The 11913-nt window shown below is 46.2% G+C and overlaps 1 protein-coding gene across 3 annotated transcripts in view; it reads right to left on the minus strand.

The window, feature by feature from the left end:
• Positions 1 to 11913, minus strand: part of Ac76E (adenylate cyclase type 2 Ac76E) — a 466144-nt gene that overhangs the window by 143698 nt on the left and 310533 nt on the right. The gene's annotated exons all lie outside the window — the stretch shown is intronic.

An 11913-nucleotide genomic window follows, 5' to 3' on the forward strand; every position in this document is an offset into this window, starting at 1 on the left:
ATCGTATTTATTTATATTCTACTAGCATGTCAGCATGATTAGTATTTTAGCATGTTTATCGATGCTGTGATATTGAATATACGTTTCGTATTTAACAAATCCTAACGCATTTGCGCAGATTCCTTGCGAGAAAAAGTACCATCTGGCACAGCATGAGAAGACGGAAGGTCACCTGGCAAAGGATGAGGCCGACAAGCCCTCAACATCCAAACAGCTGTTTTTGACAAAAGCCTTCAAAGACGACAGGACGAAAGCTTTCAACGTCGATTTGGGCGAGGCCCTAGTGGCTGCAAATATTCATTTGGTCAAGATTGAAAATCCTGTACTGGAACAATTCCTTCAGAAATATTGCAACCGCGACGTATCGTCTGAGTCTACGTTGCGGGAGAACTACCTCCGGCCTTTGCATGAAGAAACGTTAAGAAGAATCAGGGAACAGCTTAGCGACTCCTGCATTTGGATTTCCGTAGACGAAACAACAGACTTCAAGGGGCGCTTTGTCGCTCACTTTCTAGCTGGGAAGCTTGCAGCACACGAGAAACAAGGGCTTTCCATGTGTGTTCGAAGCCTTTGGAGAGAACAAACGGGGAGTCCATAGCATACTTTGTAAACGAATCCCTGAAGGTTCTGTACCCTGCAGGAGTCGATGACACCAAGGTTTTATTACTCTACACAGACGCCGCCGCCTACATGCACAAGGCAGCTCCTCTTCTGAAGACCTACTACCCGCAGATGGGGCATGTCACTTGCCTAGCTCATGCACTCCACCGTGTTTGCGAAGAACTGAGGAAGCACTTCATTGACGCCAACGAGCTCATTGCTTCAGCCAGGGCCGTGTTTCTGAAGACACCATCTCGCGTGCGCTCGTTCAAGGAGAAGTTGCCGGACGTACCCCTTCCGCCAGAGCCCATCGTCACACGTTGGGGAACATGGCTAGAAGCTGTTGAGTATTACAACTGCTACTTTTCGGACATCAAGGCCGTGATTAACGGCTTTTCAGGTGACGAGAGTGCTGCAGTCAGAAGGGCCCAAGCTGTCCTCTCTGTGGATTGCCTCCAAGGAGACTTCGTCTACTCGTACGCCAACTTCACGTTCCTAGGAAATACTATCAAGAAACTTGAAAGTTCGGGAGAAACTCTATTTACGAACATTGCGCTAATTATCCATGCACAGCGAAGAGTCGCCGCCGTTCCTGAAGGACAAGTAGTCGAAAAGGCACATGCGAAGTTACAATCAGTCTTGGACAAGAACGAGGGATTTTCTGTCCCTAAAGAAATTTCAGGAGTCCTTGCTAGTGAGCACTCTAGGATCCCAGTGTCAGTTAAGCCATCGAATGTTCCTATAAGTACAAGTACGCTCCAATAACATCTGTCGATGTCGAGATTTCCTTCTCAGCGTACAAGCTCATTCTTGGTGACAAGAAGCACAAATTTTAATCGAAAAATCTGAAGATGGTGATAGTTTCCAGAATTTTCACAGTGATTTTTAGACTACGTTCCGCGTGCTCTCCAAATATATTTCTTCAAACATATGCACTTCAAAATGGGCGCAAATGTATTTGGCAGTGTTCGGACGTTTTGCCTGTACAATTCGGAGGGTGTCATTGTATGTGAGAAAATCGCCAGAGTTGTACCTAAACAGTCCTCAGGTAAGAACATGGTAATTGCTTAATAAATCGTCGTCTCTCTTGCATTTATTATTTGTTCGTTTTGTTGTGTCTTAATTTATTTGCGTCAGGCAGACATCACGTAGCGCTTTTCTTAATCAGTATTTACAACTTTAAATTATTCTTTTCCGTGCCTGTTTCACTATATGCGACGCTCGAGTAAGCGACAGTGGCCATTGAACATGAATTTGAACAGTGTGCTTGTTGAATTAAGGCGATTGATCGTCATTAGTCCAGCAGTTTTATGGGAAATTGCACGGCCATGTTCAACTGTTGGCGCCTTTGTGACATCATAGGCAACATTTCTTGTTTTCCTGTCGTCGATACAGGTCGTGCACGTCTTCGTTTTAAATTATTTGCATTTATGTAAAAATTTATTGTGCCTACATTTACGACGTTGGAGGCCTAAAACGTTGTTTTGCCTGCCTCTTTCTGGCACCTAAAACGCGCTTTTTTAATGCCTATGAACGCGGTCTCTATTCATTACCTCAGCCAACCTCTCTTCATTTATTCAACTATCATATTCTTTGATCCATCATTACATGCCCCCTTTATTCTCTGTGACAATACACCTCCCCCCTCCTCCCAAAAAAAGAAATTGCAGATGGACGGGTTTTTGGTTATTTCTCTACTTAGGTTGAAAATGACCTTTAGATTATAGGCCAAGAGCAAAATAAATTAGTAACCAGGCAAGCATGTTCTTGTTGCAGGTAATTATAAAGTAAATATTGTTTTGGTGCTCAAACTGTGTTCCCTTTCATATTGGAAGGTCCAGAACTTACCAGCTGCACGCCGCTTGATGTTTGACGGAATTAAACTACTAGCCATGCGAGATTTCAGGCAGACAGGGGCATTGAGAGTTTTTCTCCAATATGACGCGTATAAAGCGTCTAGAACGCCCGGAAAGCTGCATGTAGCCCCCGCGCGTGGCCCGCTGTTTTTGCCGGTCGAACTCCAAGCGGTGTGGTAATTTCTGCTGAGTACGGCACGCCGCGAGCGTTCCACGACATGCTCACAAAACCGCGACCAGCGGATAATGTGAGAACGGTGCGTATTGCGCTCAAAGTGCAGCATAACAACAGTGCGCGCCTGCAGCGGCGATAACGCAAAAAGAACGCGATGCTTCCAGCACTGTAAGCAAGAAGAAGGAGCCCGCAAAACTGCCGCTGAACTGCGCGCGCGCCCGCGTACCTTAATAAGTCGTGTGAGCTATAAGAATCCTGGCAGCTGCGTCCGCATTGACGGCAGCGACGCAGTTATGCCGCAATCGAGAGATTTCGAGGCCTTGCGAACTGGATTACTAAATATACAGAAAAAAAATTGAAGATACAGGATGACGCAACGCTCAGACACGTGTCTTGGTGGCTTGTCAACATTCGCAGAGAGAATGCAATGTACCGTGCAAAAAATGTGTACTGATGCACGCACAAATATTCAGCGGTAAACTAACAATAGTTCGTAATTTTATAAGTAATACAAACAAAAATTCTTCTCTAGAGTGCCTCGCCTAGCTGGCGGTTCCTAGGGATATTGCGGCTTTTCAGATACGTTCCTTGAGTTAACGGTTTAGCAAACGCGAAGCTAGGGAAGCATACGAATGATTTTCAGTCACACCTAGACATTTCTTCTCGATCAGTTGAAGTAAGATGTTTGGTGGTTAATATTCCATAAATTATAAAACAGCCTTGCTACGTACGAAATATTTAAACTTTTAACATAAATAGTAAAAGCGGAGTCTTATTTGAGACTTATCATTTTAAAGTGACGATTTACGACTTTTAAATCACGTTATAGCATGTTTTCTCTCCCTTAATTTGCCTGACCTTGCCCGTATTGCCAAATCCTGTGCACATAGATACAAGGACGCTATAATTATCTCTTCCGATCAAAATATGTGGAGACGCTGCGGTGGCGAAGTGGTTATGGCGCTCGTCTGCTGACCCGGAAGACGCGGGTTCGATCCCGAGCGCGGTGGTCGAATTTCGATGTAGGCGAAATTCTAGAGGCCCGTGTACTGTGCGATGTCAGTGCACGTTAAAGAACCCCAGGTGGTGGAAATTTCCGGAGCCCTTCACTACGGCGTCCCTCGTAGCCCGAGTCGCTTTGGGACGTTAAACTCTATTAACTATAGACCATAAAATATGCGAAGCCAAAAATGCGAATTGCGCTTCTGCGGCGACAGCGTAATAATACTCAATAGAACACCTCGAATAGCCGAAAATGGAACTATTTATCTCGTCCCCGACTGGGTCCTGTTTTTTGAACAAATATATTTTTAGGTCACCCCTCCGCGTTAATAATTGTTAATAATTGGTTTTTGGGGAAAGGAAATGGCGCAGCATCTGTCTCATATATCGTTGGACACCTGAACCGCGCCGTAAGGGAAGGGATCAAGTAGGGAGTGAAAGAAGAAAGGAAGAGAGTTCTAGTGGCATTTTGCACCTTGATTGGAACGCACGGCGCACCTGTCATCGCACCTTCACTGGACCGCACGATCAACTCGTGTCACGTTGAGTGTCGGTTACTACGAAGACCGCTGACACCATTTTACCTTAATACTGTTCGTCTGCGACCTTTTAAAACAAGAATCATGACTTTCACCTCTGCGTCGACGCATTTTCCGGGGTTCTGTCTGCGGAACTTTCTGGGTCGGTTTTTGTGGATGGTTTATCCGCAATTTTGTACACCACACGACGCATCTGAATATAGACATGACATCAATAGAAAGGGCGCTATAAAAGGAATCGGTCGGCATAGGTGGTGTATTAATGTTTTAAGATGGAGCAATAAACTAGTGATTCGAAAATAGCAGTCGGTGTGATACATCACCCGCAGTAACAGGCCAGCGCTCACGCCTGTGTGCCTCCAGTTGCACGCTCCGTCGCTGCGCCGGCAACAGGTGTTCGCTGCCCCGGCCGGTGCCGCACTGGCGGCAGACGCAACTACTAAGGCTGAGTTGGGGCTGCGCTGGCAGGATGCCATGCCCGGAATGAACATAGGACTGTGCCGTAGACGCGAAGAAGCGCTGCGGCAGTGTGGTCTTCAGTGAACTTTTGTAGGCCACGACTACACCAAGTAAGAGACAGACGGATGAGGCTGGTTGTAGTCGCTGGGGCTTGAAACACAGCAAAGCATTGGAAACTATACCTCAACGGATTTATAATTTGCTTCCAGTGGCTCCCATCTCCTGTTGTAGTCGCTGGTAACATGGCTGCTGATCTTGCCTAAGAAGCGCAAAAGACGACAACTTCGCAAGACAGCTAGTGGTGCATCACTTGTCTGCACTTCGGCCACCTCTGCACCTCGCTTGCGTAACACTAGCCTTGTCGCGCGACAGAGCTACTCTCTTGTATCGATTGCACACGAACTCTGCCTATACGTCGAGATGGATTCACAGGATTCACCATGCCACCTCATCTTTTTGTGCAAATTGTGCTGCTATGAATGATGTGTTTAATTTCTTTATGTGTGCCCACGTTTTTATGACGAGCGTGAGACACTCCAGTGCAACTCGAGAATAACGAACGTTCCGTTGGACGACGTCTCTCACATAACATACCTCGAACTGAGCGACGAACAGTGATAAAAACACTGGATGTTTTAGAGGACAGTGGCCTTACACGACAGCAATAGAAGACACATTCTTTTAATTATGTGGCTCAGACGGAGAAATTGCCGACAGGCCACTGTAAAGGTAATCCCGCTTGTGCATAAGCACCACCACCACCACAGCCACCTATAACAAGCCGAAGACATACTGGCTTGACAAAGTGTCTCGTTTAAGGCGTACACATGCTGGAGTGTTGTTTAGCGCAGTCAGAGATGCAGAGCAATGTTTAATTTTCGCCTATTCTGCGCGCTCTTTTACTACTTTGTGCCCATGCGCACAGCGCTTGGCGAGATGTGAGTTGAGTTGAGTTGAGGTGACAAATGCTACAGGTGGGCTTAGCCTTGCTTATTCTGCCGGCAATTGCTCCACCGTGACGTCCCTTCTATATTAATAATGTCCTAAAGCCTGTCGCATCTACCCCGCTATATGCACAGTCTCTTGTAATAGCACACATTCCTCTCCCGTAGTCACCATCTATGCACACAATCACTCCACGCAGTCCACATCACAGTCCACTCCAGAAGTCACCATCTATGCACATCTTCAGTCACAGTAGAACGTAGGCCATTGTAGTGCCACAACTCGCGCATCGAGCGCCTCGAGCAGAGAGGTTGTGCCGTGCGTGCACAGTGGGTGCCCGGTCACTGCGGCATCGCCGGCAACGAAGAAGCTGACGACCTCGCGGCCGCTGCACACCAACTACCTGCCAGCGATCTGCCCCTTGCGCTGGAGGACGTGCGTGCGTCCATCCACGACCATCTCCGAAAGCAGCACCCCGACCCACGCATCGCGGGAGGTGAGCGCATCGACAGTGTCACCGGCTGTCGCGCACTTACACTGTCACAACGTGCAATGATCCTCCGCGCGCGCATTGGCTGCGTGTGGCCCGGGGAACGACGGGTGCGTCACGGAATCGCGACGAGTGATGTGTGTGACGGATGCGGTGCAGTGGAAACACTAGAACACCTGCTCCTTCACTGTGCCGCGTTCGCCGATGCTCGTCGCGATATGCTCGCGGCCTATAGGGCGCAAGGCATACTACGAGACTCCATCAAGACGCTATTGTGGCCGCAGGGCAGTGCGCGCACTCGTGAGCGAACTTTGGTGAGCCTCTGTGCATTCCTCGAACACACGGGCTTGACGTCCCGTCTGTTCTCCGACAGGTAGTTACACGCAGTGACCGAACGCTCCGCGAGTTCTACCTTGAATGATTAATAACTGGACGCCCCACTCCAGTTGTAACCATCACAGTGCTGTGCGCGTGTGTGATTTAATTCCTCTAAAATGAACTAAGCACGCGCACAACCTGGACACATTTCTTATTGTGTAAATAGTTTGTACATATTACTTCCCCCCTATCCTCTCTTCCTGTCCCCTCACCTCTTTCATTTCATTTCTCCGTTCTGCCTGCTATCCTTTATTTCCGCTGCCCCAGCTCAGGTGCTTCAGTATCGATGGCAGATGCCGGGGCTAGCAAAAATCTTTTCCTTCCTTTTTACTATTATTTTTAATAAAACCACTACCACCACCAATCAATACACACATTCACTCACGGTATAACGTAGTCCACTCCAGAAGACACCATCTACGCACTCATTCAGTCACAGTAGGCCATAGTCCGTTCCTGCTGTCACCATTTAGAAACAAGATCCGTGTCCTGCAGAAATGTTAAAAGCAGGCGTGCAGCCTCCCTTCTGCACGTCTGGTTTCCACTCAGGTAGACAATGTCCTGAACTGTACTGTGACGGGTTCCTGTCTTCTTGAAGGAAGCAAACATCACATACCTTGCCGCGTTGTACTCTGGGCAGTACACAATATAATGCTCGATATCCTCGCACACACCACATAAAGAACAGAGCGGAGATGCGACTCCTGTGTCAACATGCCAGTCTGCCAACAATACTGAATGCTCACATGCCTGAGTTTCACAATGCAACGGAAACATAAAATACCGTCGAACCTCGATAACTATAACTTGATGGGAGCTGGTGATGTGTTCGAATTACGTAGTATTCTAACTCAAAGGGAACGCGATAGTAACAAGGGGTTCATGCAGTGCAAGCGCGGGTAACCGCAAGAGACCTGTTAGCAGGAGCAAGACCTTTTCGCGCTTATACGACCGCTCAGCACTGTGGACAAATGATGGGTCGGTAGTGGCTGTCCCAATATTTATAGGAAAAAGAATCGGAGTGACAAACGACACGCTGGACCACCTCATACGCCTAGGCAATTAAAAGACCGGTTCAGGTAATCTTTATTTCTATGTTCAAAACGATTACAATGTTGAAAGCAATCCCCATTTCTGCTATCGAAATTCTATTAATATTGTTTACAGTTGACTGACTAAACCGACACAGCGTAATCGACATTGACAAGCAAAATATGACATCAGGAGCCTTGAATACATTTACTTCCACTAATTTAAATTTCGGATCCATTTATGGCGCAAAGTGGCTGAGACCTGCAGCAAAAGTGTGCGGTCTTGTTAGTGGCTGGTACATGCTTTCGTGTAAGCGAGGGTTCATTATTTTGCTGATTTCACGATGCTGACAGCCGTTTTAGGGTCTAGCGGTTGGAGCTAAATAATAAAAAAAGGTCGGCTGATGGCTGGTAATTCGCATTATGCCTTTGCAATGCGGCTAGGAGGGACGCTGTGGTGGAGGGCTCCGGGATAATTTAGACTACCTTGGGTTCTTTAACGTGCGCTGACTTCGTACAGCCCACGGGAGTTTTGTATTTAGCTCATCCAAAAATATGGCCACTCAGGCCGGTATCGAACCTACGACCTTAGTTGAGTTCAGCAGCCGAACGCCGAAGCCACTGATCCAGCACAGCATGTTTCAATTGTTCAGTTTGCTTTGAATGCTGCTTCCATGTATGAGTATGGGACGATTGCATTTCTGTTTCGAGCGCTTACAACGAGTTATCTGCGGCACAAGAAATGTGCTGGCAGGGGCTCGAGCATCTTATCGTGCTGCGCGTTTCCCGGCAGCGTCCAGACAGCTTTCGTCCTCTGTTCGACCCGCTGCACGTTTGTGGCTCCGGCCTCCGCATTACGCGCAGCGCTGCGAGCAGCACGACACTCCGCCTCGGCTGTATCCATGGCCCTTCCGCAACGTGAGTATTGTGACTAATGGGCCACATCGCCCCTGGAGGCTTTGTCATAACTGCGGCGGCGGCTGCTGCGCAGGCGCGCATGCTTCAGTTCCATCCGGTCACTTCGGGATGTTATGCTTTTCTTCGGTAGCATCTGAAGACGTTTGGCAGTGTCTTGTGTCGCCGCGCCGACATCTGACGACGACGAAGTTGGCGCGAGGCACAGCCTACGTGCACGAGGCGATTACGTAGTCGCAGACGCTCTTTGATGGCGCGGTCACTTAGTGCACTTCGCTATAACGGCTACCGCTGTAAATTTGTATTACATTCCATTCCCACGCGCTACGATCAACAGAAAAAGTCCATTTTGCAATTATAAGCAACAGTTAAAAGTAATCATGCAAGAATTATAGGTAGCCATCGTATTTACAAGCGGAAAATGTAGTGTATTCTAATCAGAAGTAACCCGGGAAGATTATTTGCGATCAGAAGTAAAAATTGCACATACGAATGAACATCGGCGGTAAGGAGTTTTGGTGAATATGCCGAGCCATTACTGCTAGTTTGGTCATACCAAAAAAAGTAACAGGGCGGAAAGGAAGCTCCTCTTCCACACACACTGATATCGCAAACTTTTCTAAACAAGAGCGCCCCTACTACGGCCCCTACAATTAGTGCTTTCCTCTCAACACAGCCTTAGTTCGTTTTTAACTGTAGCAAGCGCGTATTACTGCGTGTAGTAGTCTCCCAACGGTATTACAAGTCGCCATATTGCGCCGTTTGGTCTCACATTTAGGTTTTGAGTGCCTTCGAGTTGGATGTTAAGAGTTCACTTTTCTTGCGCATGAAAATCCGGTCAGTACTTATTTGTGAAGCCTGGCTAATACTATATCAAGCTTTGAAACTCTGTCAGGGAATTCGCGCTTCTATTTTTAACCTGTAGTTTCGGTAGGTTTAAAAATATTCGAGTAAATTACAAAATAAAGTCTTTTATTCAAAACTGGGGGTTTTACTCTGCTATTCATATCACGTTATTAACAAAACATCACATGGGGCAACTGCTATACTCCCTATATGCTATAGAAAATGTTTCTTTCTTTAATCTGTCTTTCATAATCCGGTTCTGATACGTATTAACATTAGGAAGTAGTCGGTCGGAACGCACTGCCGCTCTTTGCGCTTCTATTAAAATGGGCTTAGTACGTCCCTACTAACTCGCTAAATAACTGGTTATGTATATCCTATGAAGCATACTGAACGACTGGGTGCGCATATACTTTTACAAAGCTTGTAGGAAGGACGCACACAAGCCGTAGTTGGTAGCTCATTAATTAAAACAGGTGATTAGTTTCAATTGGTTTACGCTTAAGCTTCGAGCGCTGCGGGGAAAGTTAGCTGCCGAAAAATTTGGTTCCTTTATATTACAAGTTTTCTGTTTAAATCATCTTTTGTGCTAATGCCCCAAGACGGCGAGTAGAATTTACGATTTAAATACACGGTGTAGAACGAAAAAAAATAGTGACAACGAAGAGCCTGCCTGAAGCATGAAAACTTCGCGAGTTGAATTTCTTCTTGCATTCCTCCTTGTGTTTTGGCAATCAAGACCACGTTAGTTCTGCCATATTTTCCTAAAACATTTACCCAGTGCTCTGCTACAGCAGCAAGTGCAATAGGCGGCAGAAGGTTGCAAACTACGTAAGTGTCGACCAAATCGCATCACTCCTTAACCTGTTCATCTAGCATTCTCGCCTAAACAGGGCCAGCACGACCCCCTAACATTTCCTTTGTCGCTTGCAAGAAGTGTCGCAATGTTAGCCTGAAGCGTAGCGCTGCTAACAAAACAAAACAAACATAATGTTGTTTAAATGATAGAGGCGAGGCGAACGCAAAGCTTCACGAGGAAGACGGCGCATGTTTTGAGGAACGTGAGCTTTTTAACTGAATATATTTATGCCGTTCTCGGTTCAAGCCGTCGAATCTATGTGCATCATGCGGGGACGTTGAAGCGATAGACCATTTCGTTCTCTACTGCCGGCGGTTTGCACGGCAGAGAATTCAGTTTTTGAAAAATTATCTCGCTCAATTAGGGCTGCCGTTTACTTTTCCCATCCTCCTCTCCTTCAGGAGGAGGACGTCAAAGGGCATGCCATTAGGCAGGTGTGTCATCTTCTTCACAAGTATATCATTGATATTTTTGTGTTAACTTCTCGATACCTTTACTTTCCTCTCAAAATTATTTTCTTTCCGAATAATTCTTTAAAATTTAGTTATTAAACCCACACCGCTTTGTTTCCTCGATTTTCATTGCCATTTCCTCAAGATCTCTCAAAATTTGTGATTTTCTTTTTCTCTCAGATTCCTCTATATTTATGAGCCGCTTGAGATAAACCTGGATGAGTTTCTTCCTGTTTGTATCTGCACGAAACCCTGGCCAATCCCCCACCTCGGGTATGTGCCATCGTATTTGAGGCAACAAGAGCAACGACTGAGTATGACAGTGTGGGCAGCGTCACACCACACTCCGAAACTTGTGGAGCAAAAGCTGCCGAACTGATGCTGTGCGACAAACAGCACTGGGAGCACTTCGTTCGGAGAGCAGCCGGAAGGAAAACAGGCTGATATTCAAGTATGCAATTTTTAACGACATAACACGCATAGATAAACGTAGGAATACTAAGTACTCCTTTTATGTCTCAGGTGGGGCGGACCACAGTAGTAAAATTAGAGAAATATTATGTGAGAAAAACCGAATAAAATTCTCTTTTCCAGAGAAAATGTTTGAGTGGAACGCGTTACCAGCTAATATAGTATCAGCTGACAGTAGCCGTTTCATTTATTTCATGAATAATCTGGCACCAAAAGAGCTATTATTGCACTCTGCTGTTGTATATTGCTTGCATAACATATTACTAACGTTTGAACGGCTAATTTATCGTTACGATGCTTTCAACTTTTCTGTATCTTGGTAGCATTGATGGTGTTATCTTCGTTCGCCCATTTCCATTGTCATGCTTCGGCACTAAAGGGTGCACATTAAAAAAAGATTAAAAAATGGAAGCGTCAGAAATAGCGAGGCTATGCAGTATGGTGCTTCCTCGTGTGATGAGTAACATTTCCCGGTAGCATTCATCGCTTTACGAGTGAAGTTGCGATCACTCTCGTTCACAAGTGCATTCTATCTGGTTTAGGTCACTGCGAAGCGTCCACTGACGCCCTGTTCGTGTCGTGCTTATAACTGCGTGTCCGCAGAAACAGGTACACACGTGCGCGGATAACAAGATTATTGCTTACTATATTTTTTCTCCTCTTTAGCTTGGGCGCGGCTTTTCTATTATCGCGACACTAATGCGCTGTTCTGTTTTTATTTGTAATTCGATTCTTTTGGCCTCTGTATTTATAGTGCCATTGTGTGTGTCGAAGTCAAAAATACGTGAAAAATTTTTTGTTTTCTTCCAAAAACTCTACTCGGCATTATTTTTAGGATGCATGAGCCAAGGTTGGCATCTCAAACGACACGCGCCAATGTCTTCGAAGCGAAGAA

Source organism: Amblyomma americanum, chromosome 1 (genome assembly GCF_052857255.1).
Source record: "Amblyomma americanum isolate KBUSLIRL-KWMA chromosome 1, ASM5285725v1, whole genome shotgun sequence".
NCBI lineage: Eukaryota > Metazoa > Arthropoda > Arachnida > Ixodida > Ixodidae > Amblyomma > Amblyomma americanum.